Source organism: Anas acuta, chromosome 3, assembly GCF_963932015.1.
Source record: "Anas acuta chromosome 3, bAnaAcu1.1, whole genome shotgun sequence".
Lineage (NCBI taxonomy): Eukaryota > Metazoa > Chordata > Aves > Anseriformes > Anatidae > Anas > Anas acuta.
In genome coordinates, this window is record NC_088981.1 from 99,438,951 (window position 1) to 99,456,958 (window position 18,008).

The following is an 18,008-nucleotide window of genomic DNA, read 5'->3' on the forward strand; positions in this document are numbered from 1 at the left end:
AATGAGGCGTAAGTTTTCTTCAGTATCAGTAAAGTGGTTGTACACTATTTTGTTCTCACAGTTATAAAGTTTTTATACTAAACCTGTCCAGTGTCTAGTCCCCATGAACTAAGAAAAAGAATGTGTATGTTTCCATCTATATATTCAGAAATTCCCTAAGATATTGAATAACCGCTTGCTGTAGACCCCAAGCATAATTTTCTTCAATACATTGTCCAAAATGTCAACAGTCAATAACAAATGAGAGAAGAAATCACGGGAATCAAACATGCAGTGTTAGATGAAACCTTGGTGACTCCTTATAAACAGGCTAACCCACTTGGTTTCCCTGCCCAAGCATTCTTCATTTAGAGCCACACATATGAGGGAACCATTTTACTGTCTTGAGCAATATGAACACTTAATGTTATTTTGGAGAAAAAGTACCTAAAATAGTAGGCATCTTACAGATGACAGTTTCAGAATATTCATAGTGCAGCTTTCATGTGAATATGGAAGCTATACTTCTGATATATGGCAAAAGATTATGACTAAATTGTATTTTCATCAATGTTGCTAGCTTCAGATGCTCAAGATTACTGATCATGTCCTATAAGTGTACCCACACAGGCACATAGAGTTTCAAGCAAATTCTGCCCATGTTCCAAATTGGCAGAATGTGAATTGTATCTTATATTGTAGAAGGTAGTCATATATAGTCAAGTTAATAGAAGGCCTGCCAGCTAGGAGAATTGGTTGAGTGAGCTGATGACTATGTGCATGCAGGATAGACATAGTTCTAGTTATAGTAGATACTAAAACTGCAAAATACTAATAAACTTGAAGCTGAAGAAAAAGAAACTGATTATGAAAATGGGATAAAAATTGCAGTTCTGAACAATAACATGCTTTCACTTTTATTCATTTATTTATTTTTTTCCCATTGCCTTCATCAGGGAGGAGGAGCCAGCTCACAGAGCTGTTAACAAATTGAAGAAGCAAAAAGACAATAAAAACAATTAAGAAACTGTAGGGAACGAGTTATGGGAAAAGCTTAAAACCAAACACCTTAAGTTCAGATATGAACTTAAGGAAGAAAAAATACCTCAAAGATAATGGAAAATCCAAAACAATAAAAAGGGGAGGAAAAAAATGCTGAGGTAACCAAAAGGGATACTTCATATCCATATATAAGGAGACAAGTTTAGCTGAAATTATCAAATTCAGTAAATGTTAAGGAGGCCTTGAACACTCTGATAGCATTCTTGGGAGAATAGTGAAACGAAGTAAAAGTCTTTTACAACTGGACCAAACAAAGCCCTGGAAATTATACTATAGGGAACAATCCTAAAATAGCTGGGGAGTGGTTTAAACAATGCAGTAGGTCTTTTCAGCTTGTAATTTTAATGATTCCTAGTTATTATTAATTGGTATCCCTATTTAAGTGATAGTCCCCATTGTAAAATCTTTTGATTAAATAAGAACACATAAAGGGAATTAAAAATCTCAAATGTAGAAAGGATGATAAACAAAGCCCCTTATAGAATGTTCAGAATTTTTCTAGTTTAAAAGTGAAAATAAAAAAGAAAAACCATAAACTTAGCAGAAAGTAATTTGCTTCATTATTTTGCAAATTATAAGCTTGAGGCTTTCACAGTTCTTGAAAAGCATACAGTCCAGGGTGCATGTTAAAGACATGGGAGACCATTTCACAGGCATGAACAAAACATTAGTGCAGTTTTAATTTGAAAAAGCTGTTACATGTTTGTCAGACCTGCATGTTTTACTTTTCCCAGTGATGACTTGAGCACAAAAACACATGCTTAAATTCTTTCCTGAATCTGGGACTAAGTTTCTATTGTTACTAATTCTTCACTAAGCAAATAATTCTATACCAATGAAAAGTCCTGCTGTCTATACATATACATATACATATACATATACATATACATATACATATACATATACATATACATATACATATGCATATACATATACATATACATATACATATACATATACATAATTACTAAATTGTATTGCTGCAGTAGTTTAGAGCTTAACCAAAAACTTGAGAAGTGCTATAAAACTACAAGTGAAAAAAAACACGATCTAAATTTCTAAACATCTTTAAGGAAGATGACCACTTAAATACAGGATAGCTAAAGATATGTTTGTGACAGAATTCATAGACTTAACTCTGAGATTAAAATTTATTTCACTGCTTCTACTAACGTATGTTGTTCATATCACACTTTTTCAAAGACATGACTTAGGACAACAGTCCTCCATCAATAAGTACATCTTCTACAGGGTTGTGAAGAAATTAAGGGAGAAATACTAGAACAGGGTGGACTATAAAATGGGTATCATAGCAAAAAGGTGGCAAAGGAATCACGTAAATTATATACAGCAGGAGAGAATTCCAACAAATTGTTAGTAAGGGTTGCAGCTGAAAACTGGATTCACTTCAAGGCTAAGACATATACATGTAGGTGGTTAAAGTCCCCACTGACTGCAGTGGAAATCTAGTCAAGACAGTCAACATAGCCTGAAAGAAATCAAGCTGATCAGAAAGGATTTGCTTACTTCAGAGAAAGATGAATAGCTCTCCAGACTCCATCACGTGTTTCCTCAGTCTCATTTTCCTGCAAGAGGAACTAAGATATTGTGTACATGTACAGGACATCTAAATTAGAATAACTCAGATACAGAGCAACAGAATTACATGTAGATGCTTTAATCTTGCACAAATATTACTCTTTCCAGGTGACTCACTTTTTTAAGGAGAAACATTTACTGCTACCTGACACTGTGCTGTCTTCCAGCTGCTGCTTCAGAGGGCATAGGTTTCCTTGTAAGTCTTCCTAGAAATGTCCACCAGCCCTTAGCAATTATCTAAGAACATGTCAAAATGGCTAAGATGTCTCTACTTAGGTGACTGAATGTAGCCCACAATGATTCTCAGGTATTTTTGTACTTCTTAATTAGGAATAATAATAATAATAATAATAATAATAATAATAATAATAATAATAATAATAATAATAATAATAATAATAATAATAATAATAATAATAATAATAATAATAATATAAAAATGCTGAAATTTTCAGCCATGTTTTGCATATTTATTTTCCTTTGTTTCATACCTCTCTGAGATTGTTCATACAGTACTTTAAAATATTTACTGTTTAATTACTAAGCCTAGTGTAAGTCTCAAAACTACTCAATATTGAAAAAATATTCAGAGGAAATATATTCAGGAAACTTTATTCAGGACACAACAGAACTCCTTCCCATTTGTAAGTATAAGAATTATTTGATCCATTAAGGTCAACACTCTCTTCTCAGTGACTTGTAATACACAATTAGGAAAGCACGAAAGGAACGGGTACTGATAATTTCCTTGACATATTTTCCACAGCTCTGGCAGTTTGTGCTGTATGTGTCCTAGACCACAGTTTGCATTGACACCGCTGTGCTCAATAGCTTGGTTGATATTCTTCAGTAAATTTAGTCCATTTATTTCTGAACCAATACAATATTTTCCTATCCTAGTGTTTTAATGCCAAAGAATTTTACAGATGATGAGGTAGTGAAATACATATATTTTTATGTTTGCTTTATTCTGATAAAGCCTTTGTGTTTGCTTTATTCTGATATCTGATAATTTCATTGGGAATCTTCATATATTGTATGTCCAGCCATTCCCAGCCCATTTTCCACACTTGTCAGGTTTCCACAGATCATCAGTAGCCTAACTCCCCTTCCATTATCTTTATGCCAAGCATAAAGACGCTTTCACTTCTGTCTATGAAAGTTTTTGCATGGAAGTTATTGTTTACCTCTGATCCATAAGGTTGTTTTTTCCAATGTATCTTTTTTTTTTTTTTTTTTTTTTTTTTTCTGATATAAAGTTAGTAAAGATGCATGCAGCAGTAAAGAATGTGATGTATTTATATGTATATATCTGGCCATATATAGGTATCTGTATATATTTGTATGCACATGCATACAGACATACATGCAATGTCAGAATATTTTATGTTTTATTTAATTCCTTAATATGACATTTAAATATTTTGTGGGGGCAGTTCTGGGCTCAGCTTTATGCAGACATACAGAAGGTCATGACTTCTTTACGATGGGATTTAGTTCCATTTAGGTTACACAAGCCAAAAACTACCATCCCCAAACCATCATCTCTTCCTAATTAAATTTATTTATCTTTAGACACTCAAGGTTTGATATGAAAATTTCACTAACTACAGGTAGCATTTTGATCATTGTTAGAGTAACTAAATGCTTTATTCCCAGGGAAACTATAATGGGATTTAGAAGGCAGTAAGGACTAGAAAGATCTGGTCCAGATCTTTCAGATCGGGAAAAATTTACAATGTCCTCGTTCTTTCCTCCTTATCCTCTCAACATGCAACTATAATCATATCTTTAAAAAGCTGAAGCTACAGAAGGAAATGATTCTCATCCTTACATGGTAATTTTTTTAGTATGAATATTTTCCCAGAGTCTAAGGGGGCTAAAGATACCCTTCTAAGTTCCGAAATGTCAAAGAGTAGCACTCTAAATTGAAGACCTCCAAAGAGAGGTGCTGGCAACTTTTAAGAACCATCGGGATTACCTGTTGTTTTAAAATAGGCATCCTGCATCACTCATACTTGTGTGCCAAAAGCTTCTTATACTCAGGTTGTATGAAGCCATGCATGGGAACCCCAAGCGGTGACAGAATATGAGAATGCGTGAATTGCTGTGGTGGTTTTACCCAGCTGAGCTCCACCACAAATCTCTCTCTCCCCTTCCTCACAGGGAAAAAAATACGATGAATACAGCTCAAGGGTTGAGATAAGGACAGGATAAGAGACAAGGATAATTGCTGAGATCACTCAACAATTATAATCACAGGCAAAACAGACTCAGCATAGGGAGATTAGAGAAATTTATTACCTATTACTAACTAACTAGAGAAGTGAGACACAAAGAAAACAAAATAAATACACCTTCCCCCCATCCATTCTCTTCCACCTCTTTTCCCCAAGCAGCACAGGGTAATGGGGGCTGTGGTCAGTCCCTGATGTTTCGTCTCCACCACTCCTTCATGGTCACTCTCTGACCCTGCTCCACGTGGCATCCCTCCAACAGGATGTCATCCTTCCTGAACTGATCTTGCGGGGGCTTCCCACAGGTAGCAGCTCTTCAAGAACTGTTCCCACATGGCTCTGTACCATGGGGTCCATCCCCCAGGAGCAAACTGCTCCAACACGGGTCCCCCATGGGCGGCAGCTCCCCCCAGACCCCTACCCCTGCGTGGGCTTGCCTCCACAGGCTGCAGCTCTGGCCCAGGGCCTGCTCCTGCTAGGGCTCCTCTATGGGCCGCAGCCTCCTTCAGCACACCTCCACCTGCTCCACTGGGAGCTCCTCCACAGTTCACAGGGGAACTGTTGCTGTGTGCCTGGAGCACATCCTGCCCTCCTTCTGCACTGACCTTGGGGGCTACATGGCTGGTTGTCTCACATTTTTCCAACCCTCTCTTCCAGCTGCACTTGTGCAGCAGTTTTTTTTTTAATTATTATTATTTTTTATTTTTCCCTTTCTTCAATCTTCTCTCCCAGAGGCACAAACAATATTGCTTATTGGCTTGTCTCTGGCACAAGGTGTGTCCCTTTGGAGCTGGCCGAAACTAGCCCTTATCAGACATGGGGCAGCTGCTGGATTCTTCTCACAGAGGCCACCCCTGCAGACCGCACTACCAAAAGCTTTCCATGTAAATTCACTACAGTTTTGGGATACCCAAAAGTTATATTGTGTTGATTACAAAACTGGCAACCATTGGAAGCAAAATATAACTGTATTCTCTGCTGGTAGGAGGTTGCTGTTAAGAGGTTTGCTTATGCATACATAACTGAAACAAGAAAACACAAACCTGAAATATGTTAATAACTCCACAAGAAACAGCATTTTAAGGAGACAGAAATAGCAGGCAGGCATGCAAGTGGCATCAGTGACAATGTGTCACTTGATCCACCTCCTAATCCACACCTTTGCCCATCTTGTTCCCACTTTCTGCTTCTTGGTTTGGTATCATTTTCTCAGCCAACCTGCTGAACATGGACAACAGGTTTACTATAGTCTCAGATTTTAATGAATTGCTTCACAAGAACTAAACAGACATATGTCCTCTCCTCTCCTCTCCTCTCCTCTCCTCTCCTCTCCTCTCCTCTCCTCTCCTCTCCTCTCCTCTCCTCTCCTCTCCTCTCCTCTCCTCTCCTCTCCTCTCCTCTCCTCTCCTCTCCTCTCCTCTCCTCTCCTCTCCTCTCCTCTCCTCTCCTCTCCTCTCCTCTCCTCTCCTCTCCTCTCCTCTCCTCTCCTCTCCTCTCCTCTCCTCTCCTCTCCTCTCCTCTCCTCTCCTCTCCTCTCCTCCTTGTACCAAAGTTTCATTTTCTTTCCTTTTGCTTACCAAACTTTTAAATCAGAACTTTTTCTGCTGAAAATGTGGTACTTGTGACAGTCCTTCCAAAAGTTCTAATGTTTGCCTATGGTTTATTTGCAATTTCTGGCCAGTTTCATCATTGTGAGGGGCAAGTTTTGAAAAAATAAGATGACAGAAAATACAGTATGCAAAAATATCAGAGTTTTATTACAGTTCTCTGTAGCCCATACATTTTTTATATTTCTACATGCATATTTTGGTTATGCAGTAATAAAAGCACCTGAATATTCATCTCATTTAGTCCCTTTCCCACACATCACCTAGAAGGATTAAATTCTTCTGAAATTGGTATAAAAGTATAACGAAGCATACAAGTTCACTTCAGTGAAAATGTCTTCATAAAGACCAACAATGACAGGATGGAATGTACCCTCAGCAAATTTATGAGTGCCACCACATTGTGGTGAGTGATAAACATGTTAGAGAGTGGGATTGCCTTTTGAAAGTTATTTCTACAAACTGGAGAAAATCTCATGAAGTTAAATGAAGATAAATGTATGGTCCTGCACCCAGGAAGAAATAACTTCATGCAACAGTACAGACTGAGGGCTGAAAGGAGTTTAACATAAAAGGACTTGGGGTCTTCATGAACAACTGAACAAGTCAGCAGCATGCCCTTCATGCTGTATACTGGGCTGTATTAAACAGAACAAAACCAGCAAGATGATGAAAAAATTATTCCCTTCCAATTGGGATGTCTAAGGTTATACATAAAGCAGTTCAGATTTGGCAACCACAGTAAAAAAAAAATAATAATCAAATCAATAAACTTGAGCAAATCTAGAGAAGGGTAACTGACTTACAAAGTCACATAACATATGGGCAAAGGCTAAGAGGTGTGTGTATGCTCAGCCTGTAGGAGAGATGGCTAAGGGGAGATTCATCTGCTGTCTTCATCAATTTTAAGGTGATTACATAGAAGACAAAACTAGACTCTTCTGCTCAGAGGTGCCAAAATTAACAGGAGAGGCAATAATAACAAATTGCAACAAGGGAAGTTCCTATTGGCCATAAGGAAAACATCTCTCATCACAGAAGCAGTCAACATTGTAAAGGTATCTCCAAAAAGGCTGTGTTTTTTCCAGCTTTGGAGGTATTAAAAATTTGACTGTGCAAGCCCTGAGGATGCTACTCTAACTCTGAAGCTAGGCCAACTTTGAGCAGAGGTTGGAACCAGGTAACCTCCAGAGATCCCTTGCAACCTAAATCATTTGGTGATTTTAATCACATATGTAGAATTAAAGTGCAAAGACATTTTCAAAGTTAAGGTTCAGTTTTGAGTTCCAGAACCCTTGTGTTAAGCTTCAGAAAGATGTACAACCATTTCTAACTATAATGCACCTGCAAGATTACAGTCTGGTAGTAATAATGCATGTGATATGAAAAAAAAAACAACAAACAACAAGGGGGAGGTGGGGTAGGATGAGGGGGAAGAGCATGTCTGTACAATCCCAAACTAAGCATATTGAGTATATTGAGTACTGCCATAAAAATGAAGGCATGGCTGTGCTGTAACTTGACCAAGTTTTTACATATGTACACACTATATAGCATATATATAAAATAATTCAGTTTATATTTAGAATGCACTAAAAGATAACTTGTTAACAAAAGCTGAATCAGTACGAGAATATATTGCTTGCACAATTTATAAACTATGGCATTATTAAATACAGTGAAAAAAAAGTCATAATCCAGATTCATAGGCAACATGGAAAGGCATATTGTCTGAAAGGCATCAGTGATAAAAACTGGATGTTAAAGGGAAAAAAAAATCTTTAGTATCAAAAGTGAAAGAAAAGCTCAAAGAGAGTAAGAAGACAAGAGTGAAACAAATAGATACCATTTTGAAGACATAATGAGCATTGTACTCATGGGTAAGGATAAAGATTCCAGTCAAAGCACATGATCCAAATATAAAAGATTTTCTGCAGAAGTGAGAAGTATTTTCAAACCATTTCCATGGTTGAAATGGCAGCATTTGAAAAACAAAAGAAAACTACAGAGAGCATCACATTTGTATAAGGCATCATTAATTCTACTGGTTGAACTCCATCTTTTAAACCATCTTCACTGCAATAGGGTCATTTATTCTTCACTGAATACTTTGCAAAAACAAGGACCAGAAGAGGGAAGAAAATAGCTGTATTCTCTAAGCATTGAAAAGAAACTGTTTTTAGCCAGATCTGTACAACACAAGAGCTCAATTTAAGCCCATACATGAGTAGTCAGAGTGTCAAAGAACTCGGTGTTTACCCCTAGAATTAAATAGAAATGCAGTGCAATGGAGGAAAGTTCCAGCTCTGTAAATATCCATGTATTAACTCTTGAATGCATTTATTTTTTTCTATTGGCAATTTAATATCTGGGAGAAAACTATCCAAGCCTGATGCCATTTTTCCTTGTAAACAGAAAGTCCAAACTCCTGAAGGAATTGTAACTTTCTCTCATCAAAACACAGTTTACAGTTATTTTTCTAACTGTCATAGAAAGGGACTAAAGAAATTCTACTAAGATACATATAGATGACCATTAGGAGAACATTCAAAGATCAAATGCTAAAAATGTAAAATGATTCTAACAAAGTAAATAGTAAATTTGCAGTGGCAGAGTTTCAGGTTGGTTTCTGTTCCTTGGATGTTGCCCTTTTATTTTCTGAAAAGTATGGATAATTGAAGAGATACTGGCAACACCATAAGAAATACACTCTGATTATATTTTGGTGCACACCACATAATCAAAAATTTTAGCAGATAGCACAATACCACATCATCAAAACTTTTAGCAATTAAAATAGTGTTATATTTTTATAGAAGTTTGGTAGGACCTAAAATTTTGGAAGTCAGTTGGATCTGGGTGTCTAATACCCTGGGATTTCAAAGTGAATAAATAATTAATTCATATAACCATATTCTTTTCATATTCCACAAGAAAAGAATAAACTCCATCATGGATATCAGTGAGACTATGTATGTTGCAGAAATCCTAAAATGATTAAAAGGGTTGAATTTTTAAATATGTCACACACAGAAGAGCAAAGTTGTCTTGTGATATACATATGTGACATCATCTTCACACAGGTTCAAATTTTTGCTTTGATCCACTGAGATTTTCAATGTAAAATGATAGCAAAAAATTCTACCTACCATTGGGAATATAGTCAATCCATCTAAAATTAGGTTGATACTTTAAAACAGTATCAAGTAGATTGTTTAGACAGAAGTTATTTGGGAACATTAGCCGTATTTTTATTTAGAAAATTTGCCAGAGTCATTTGAACGAAGGTAACTTTCCCCTATTTATTGAAGAAGGACTTCATAAGATTTAAAAAATATTTAATTTTTAATTATTGTTAATTATGATTTAATTGGTTAAGAAAAACATTCTGACTTATAAAGTTAAATTAATTGGATTTAAAATTGGTGCGGGTGTTAGTTAGAAGAGACCCATTATTAAAGAGCGGGTAGATTAAGAAAAAAGCATTTGATCAAAACTGATCTTGCTACCATAGGCAAATGAGTTACCAGCCATCAGCAGTATTACAGTAATTTGCCATGTGCTGTCTTCCAACTGTATCTAATTAGCATTTTATTTCAATATTCACAGTAAGTTATTATGACATAGCTTAAGTGAAGTGAATACATTTTACACCGCAACAGCAAACTAAAAATACACACACAGTAGATTGTAGCTCAGCTGAGGTCCTGAAGCTCATTATGTTATGGTAACCCCACCATTTGTAACATGTTTAATGTTAGCATGAATCTGATATGTCTTGCTTGGTTAGTATGTCCTCCTTCTCTTCTCTTTCTCCTTAGACAGAATTTCAGGATTGAAAAAAACAGAGAGGAGATAAATCAGACTGACCATATGACCAGGATTTCCAGACGCCAAGGGTAAATAGGAACTGTACATGCCTTGTGGAGCTGATCTGTGCAATTGCTAACCATCTGCAGAGTTGTGTGCATGCTAGATCAGATGTGCGCATATGTAGCAAGTTCAGTGTATGGCACACAGCCTGCATTTCCCTCTGAGATTCACTGGATGTGTGCCCATTCCTTAATTCTGTGTACCTCAAACAACTCCCTCCATTCTCCTTTCTAGTGGTATACTGAAAGTTAAGAGAGCTCTCCTAAAGAGTGAAGAGCATGATAAGAGAATGGCAACAGTCAAAACTTTTTAAAACTATATCAAGAAGACGGTCAACGATATTAGCTGTAAATTACTTAATGCAAACAGCATACAGACATATAGACATACAACAGCACAACCAGCTGAGAAGAAACACCATATACTTCACCACAATGAGCATTTACATAACATGGTGCAGGCACTCAGTATTATGTCACTAATGTGACTGTTTTTGTAGTCCCTTGAGTGCCTCTGGCTTTGCAGAGTGCATCCAGCTAAATAGCACTTGTAAGGCCCTAGGACATATGCCGTCTGGCCTCCTGCAGCCACTGCTCAATTGAATATAATGGAGTCATGCTAAATGACATAGCCCTCAGCATGGAGGTGGAGGGGGCAGGCACAAGCACAAAGAATTAATCAAGCAAGCCAACTCTAAATTGTACAAATTCTGTCAAGCAAATATCTATAATATATTCTGTCACTGAGACTGTCAGAATGGGCTAAATCCACAGCTCAACTGAAAATTGTACGGATATTCTAAATTACACCAATTATAGCAATATGAACTAACAGAGGATCTTGTTTTATTTTACAGGAGTATTAAATATTTGATTCCACAAATAGATTTAGAAGCCACATTTTCTGCTTTCTACTCCTTCCTCCATTCAATTAACTTTTTTTTTTTTTTTTAATTTAGAAAGTCTCTGTTTTTTTTTTTTTTTTTTTTTTTTTTTTTTCCCAGAAGTAAAGATGGTCTTGTCCTGTTATTTCCTGGGCTGTCAGTAATGCTAACTTTGTCAACAGCTCTGGGAAAAAAGATTTGTTACTTAAATTGTACCCTAAGGCTGTGCAAATGATCTGTAGCAAGTAGTTGTCATTTTCTTCTTCTTCATCTTCCGCATCTGAAATATTTTCACTATTTGCAATTTTCATCAATTTTTTAATTCATGTATTTTCTGTAATTACCTCAAGTATCCAACATAATTATAATTATATATTATATATATATTATATATTATTATAATTTAATATAATTATATATTAAATAAAAACCACATTCATTTGATCAGGAATTTGCTGTACCAGAAGAATACTTACGTGTTTTCTGAAAAGCTGAAGTACGTCAAATTACTTCATTTTGTACTGTTCTCTATTTCAAATAAATTAAGGTAAAATAATAGATAAACTATCAGACCATATTTCACGTTTTGTAAAGGAACCATAAATATTTAGGTTTGGTGATGAGATAAACAGATTTAAAATACTTAGAAATACTTAGAAAATTTTAAGATGGCAGATTTTCCAGTGAAAGACTATATATATATAAATAAATAAATCTAGATTTCATGTGTGAATGAGATATAAATGGAAGGTGAAAAAGTGAACAGAACAGGCAATAATCCAGTCTCTGGAACTAACTTTTTATGCCTATGAATAAGGAGTTTATTTCTGAGCTCTGCTTTATTGTCTATTATCTGTAAAATGGTATATAAAGATTCTTTACTAGGATCATTCACACAGTTTAATTAACAAGTATTAATAGTGGCAGAGGTGCTAATAAAGCCAGCTTCTTGTCACAGTTGTTCTCAATCTTCCACTGTGTTGCCTCTGTAAAGAAGAAAGCATCATATATGCCTTTCTCAAATCAGAGTAAACTGGAAAGAATTAACATCCAGACTGGATTTCTAAAATGCTTACATTATTTTATTTTAATCTTTAAGGAAAAAAAAAAAAAAAAAAAAAAAAAGATATTGCTAGCTAAAAATATATAGGATCTTTAAAACTGGTAAGATCTAGACTGCTACCAGGTCAAAATAGCGTATCAAGCTGAAGATACAAATCAACGAAAGCAAAAGCAGAAAAGCAGCTTGACATTACAAATACCATTTTGAGTTTACTGTGGAAGTATAGTAAAATATGTGTTTGCATAACAGTGAATAAGGTCAAGCAAACATGTTATTATATGAATATTTTCTGTAATGTCCTTATGGGAACCCTCTTCCCTTTATTACATAAATATATGGGTTACTATTCTCACACCTGTCTTGTACAAAACAAACTCAGGAGACATGTTCCCTCCAAGACAGGTGCACAGCATGTGGCTCTCAGCTGGGTAAAAGAAAAGCATGCATATGCATGTTGCTGAGCATAGGCAGAAAGGAGAATGGATGAAAGTTGATCTGATACAAAAGAGAAGCATGAAATGAAAAGACATACAACACATGGAAAAGGGACAGATACATAACTGTACTAAGAAGAAAAGAAAGTTCTGTGCATTAAAATTGAGAGAAATAAGTAGTAAGAAGAACATAATACTCCCCCGTTCACATATTTTAGAAAGATTATTCTCTTATCATTGTCAATAGTTTATAATTTTTTTTCTTTAATAATGCTGGAGTATTTCAAAATAACGTCTCTTTTGTGAATGAACTGAAAAACAGATAAAAGTACTGAACTCAGAGGGAACCCAAACAGAAGATTCACTAACAAGTTAGAACCCAAATCTTCTGATGTCATTTATCACTTCATCTTCTGCAAAGTCCATCTGTACAGGAGCTCTCATTTCTGCACTAGAGAAGGGTAATCATTAGAAGTTATCGTGTAAGAAATCCCACAATGAATCACGATGACAATTCAGCATATTTTCAGCTCACTTACAGGAGTAAGAAATTTTTTTCAAAGGACTGGAGAGACTAGAATACTTCTGAGTTGTATTCAACTGTTTGTCCTCTTCTAGATATTCTGACATTCACATTTTGTAAGCAGGACACTACATTTTTGTATAAAGAGCAGTATATCCTTCATTGCTTAGACATCTAGGAAGGAAAATCAAACCCCCATGGTTTAATATGAAGCTAGAATTCACCTTGAAATCCTATAGTATCCCATCCTCTTATAATTTGATAAGAATCTAAAGCTAAATTAGTATTTTCACTTCACTGTCCCATCCAACATCTATGTTGGATGTCTATAAAAAGCATAAACAACAAGATAAAATACAGATACCATAGGAATTTACAGTTAGTTGAGCTTCTTTGTCTATTTTTAGAAGGTACATATTCTGAAAATAAATTTGGACATAGCCTCATATTAAAGAAGTATTCTGTACAGGTAGTTCTTCAAAACTCAATGGCAATTTCATACAAGGCTCAAGATAAAGATAATTCAAATGAACAATGTACAGTAGGAATAATGCAACTACAATAAACTTTGAAGCAAACCTCTACCAATGTAAACTTTAAAGATATTTCTAGAAAAAAAAAAATCAAACATAGATTCCAGTTTCTCTCTTTCAGTTACTTCATAGTGCAATTTATTGTTGATATTCCAGAAATACAAAAAAAAAAAAAAAAAAAAAAAAAAAAAAAAAAAAAAGGTTGAACACTGTTAATACATGTATATGTTCAATTGTATGGTATTTTCTGCTTGGATATAATACTTCAGAATTCTACCTGTAGTTAAACTGATAAAAATAAAAGCTATTCGAGAAACCATTTGCTGGTTTTCTCCACTTTGAAGAAGCAGAAGGATTCTTTTTATAAATAAAAAAATAAATAATCTGGATATCTATTTGAAAATTCACTTTACATAAACAATTTTCACAAAACAATCCTGGAAAATAATTTTCAAATACATCAATTAAGCTGACATTGTCATTCTAGGTATGGGTAACATGAAGGTTCTTTGTTTATCTAAAAAATGTTCTTTTTCATTGGTTAAATAATGTCTGCATTTGAGCTTTAATACCATATAATACTATAAATATAAATTTAATCTCTGTTTTTACAAGAACTCTTCAAAATAATAAATTTGGAATAAATTCAAAATTTATTGTGCAAAGAATTGTTGAGATGTCAACCACAAGGAAGACAAGAAGTACATGAAGCAGGATGGGGACTGTTCTTCTCTAAAAAGACCTATGTCCTGGTTTCAGTTAGAACAGAGTTAATTTTCTCCCTAGTAGCTGGTAGAATGCTGTGTTTTGGCTTAGGATGAGAAGAGTGCTGATAACACACCAATGTTTTAATTGGAGCAGTGCTTATACTAAGCCAAGGACATCTCAGCTTCTTGCTCTGTCCTGCCAACGGGCAGGCTGCGGGTGCAGTAAGAGCTGGGAGGGGACAGACCCAGGACAGGTGACCCAAACTAGCCAAAGGGGTATTCCATACCATCTGACGTCATGCTAAACGGGGTGGCTAGCTGGGGGAGGGGGGCCAGACTGCTCGGGGTTAGGCTGGGCATCAGTCAGCAGGTGGTCAGCAATTGCATTGTGCATCACTTGTTTGTAGACATTATTAGTAGTAGTACTATTATCATCATTGTATTATTATTATTATTATTATTATTATTATTATTATTATTATTTTCCTGTTTTATTAAACTGTCTTTATCTCCACTCACAGGCTTCACTTTCCATTTCTCTCCCCCTTCCCAGAGAGGGAGGGGGGAGGGTGAGCGAACGGCTGCATGGTATTTAGCTGCCGGCCGGATTAAACCACAACACCTATTACAGAACTAAATTGTCCAATTAATTGTCAAAATAGAATATAGGAAAATAAAATAGACAGCCATAAAGGATCCAAGCTGATATTATGTGTATGTCTACTGCTGGCACTGTTACAGACAAGCTACTGTGAGATCAAAGTTCAGTTTTCTTGGGTGTTACTAAAAATTATTCATGCATCCATACTTATCTTTGGCCATATAAGTAATAGCTTGCATACAGTCAGTTCTAAAAACCAAAAAAATAAATAATAATAATAAAAAACAATAAACCATACAAAAATCTTCTCCTCCAAGGAGAACTTAGAGACTTGGAGTGTCCTCCTTGGAGAACTTCAAAAGTTGCCTGGACAACCTTTTGCAACCTGCTTGAGCAGGGGCTGGACCAGATGCCTCCAAAGGTCCCTTCCAACCTCAACCACTGTGTGATTCTATGACTGTGTGTTACGTGAAGGGCTCCTCCTCTAGTAACTTGTTGAACTGTACTTAACACTGTTAATTTCAATTTAGAATTTATTGCTTGGAAACACACTTTTTGGGGCAAAGTTTTAAAAAGTGCCACCTGAATTTTCTTACAGAATATATGGTGTGCTCCTTTTCCCTGGTAGGCTTTTTTTTTTTTTTTTTTTTTTTTTTTTTTTTGGTCAGATATAAGACTGCAGAGTTCAGATATAAAGAGACCTTTGCTGACTACTGATTATCATTGCATATCTATGAATACATAAAACCTGAATTAAAATATCCATTGCCTTTGTTTTATATATGTGTGCAAAGGAGGAGCAGATCAGGGATTTAAAACCTATTTCAAAGAAAGAGAGTCATATAAAAAAAGAGAAGTGACATACACAGAAGGTTAATGTGATGTAGCAGATTAATTGTGGATCTGTGATGAAAAGAATGCACTTCTGTATGGGTTCAGTATCAAACTACAAAATGCTTTCCTCATTTGTGGAATATAAAAAATGCAGAAAAGGTTAAATGGCAAGATCATTTTTTTTTTTTTTCAAATCAGGAAGATCACAGAATCACAGAACGGTTGAGGTTGGAAGGAACATTCAGAAACCATCTAGTCCAATGCCCCTGCTCAAGCACAGTCACCTAGAGAGTGTTACACAAGATCGCATCCGGGCAGGTCTTGAATATCTCCAAAGAAGAAGACTCCACAACCCCTCTGGGCAGCCTGTTCCAGTGTTCCATCACCCTCACTGTAAAGTTCTTCCTCATATGGCAATGAAACTTCCTGTGGTTCAATTTATAGCCATTACCTCTTTTCCTTTCACTGGCATACTTGAATAGATATTTGAATAAGGGTACTTGATAAATAAGGGTACTACACTCAGGAAGAATGAGACCTTCACTGACATCACACACTGTAACAGACTGAGTAAGAGTGTAGCAGCTCCTTTTACTTTGGATGGTCTTTGATGCCTTGCCCATGCATGTACACAGTTGCTCAGATGTTACATAACAAATCAGCTACTTGGTAGAGGTTATAATTTAAAGAGTAAACAGGCACACAGTATTGCAAAGCTTACTGACATCCAGAAGGACTGAAGTCACTTTGATATCAATGAAACAGACATTCTTTACACATTGGAAAGGAGTATGAGAGAAACATTACCCTGTTTCCTCCACTGTGTACTATCCGTAAAAACTTTTTTTTTTTTTTTTTCAAATGACATTTGAAATCATTGTATAGTCTTAGTGCCAAATCTAAGTCTAAGTTACCTTGGAAAGCTAGAATACTTACTGTTACAGCAAAACTGATCCTTTCTTGCTGACAGACCTTTTTGATGAGTGAAGGTTGCCTTTTAACTGTTGTAAAATGGACACTCATTCAAATGACACTGTAGGTACAAGTGACAAAAACAGCAGTAAATTTTTATATATAAAAATATTTATGTAAAAATATTCCCCAGACTACCAAATGAATTAACAAGGACAGATACATGGGTGGAAGAAACAGCTTTGCAACTAAGGGAAAGAAAAAAAATAAAATTAAATAAATAGGGAAATAGAAAAATGGAATTTAGAAGAATTAAATCCATATCTGAGTGATTTTCTCTGTTCTACATCAAGCAGGAAAGATCAGAGGAGGGCCACGAAGATGATCAGAGGGCTGGAACACTTCTCCTATGACAAAAGGCTGAGAGAGCTGGGGATGTTCAGCCCAAAGAAGAGAAGGCTCCAGCGTGACCTTATTGCGGCTTTTGAGTACTTAATGGGGGCTTAAAAAAGGTGGAGAGAAACTTTTTTACACAGGCCAATAATGACAGAACAAGCGGGAATGGTTTTAAACTAAAGCAGGGGAGATTTAGATTAGAAGGAAATTCTTCACTCAGAGAAGAATGAGGCAGTGGAACAGGTTGCCCAGAGAGGTTGTGAATGCCCCATCCCCGTAGGTGTTGATGGCCAGGTGTTGATGGGCCCTGGGCAACCTGATCTAGTGGATGGCATCTCTGGTCACGGTGGGGGGTTTGGAATTAGATGATCTTTCAATCCAAACCATTCTACAGTTCTGTGGTTCTTTAACCTGACAGAAATATTTTGGAAGCACTGTCTGAATTCCTTGAGCCTTCTACCAACCTGAACTAGCAGAATGTACGAAGTCCCACTAGAGGTATATAAGAGTCTGATGCAAAAATTTTCACTGTCATAGCTTTTCTTGTCTACTCATCTATTACTGCTTTGATTTTAGTCATGGCTGAATTTTAACACCTCAGAGATACTTGTTCCACTCACAAGTTTGTAAGTGGCTGTGCAAAATCAGCTACTTAGCAAAAATAAATCAGTAGTCTGGTGAAATGTAAACACAGGCTTAAGGTCAGATAATTTGCTACAGATTTTAGTTACATTAGGCATCTTGAAATTTATGACTATATAATAA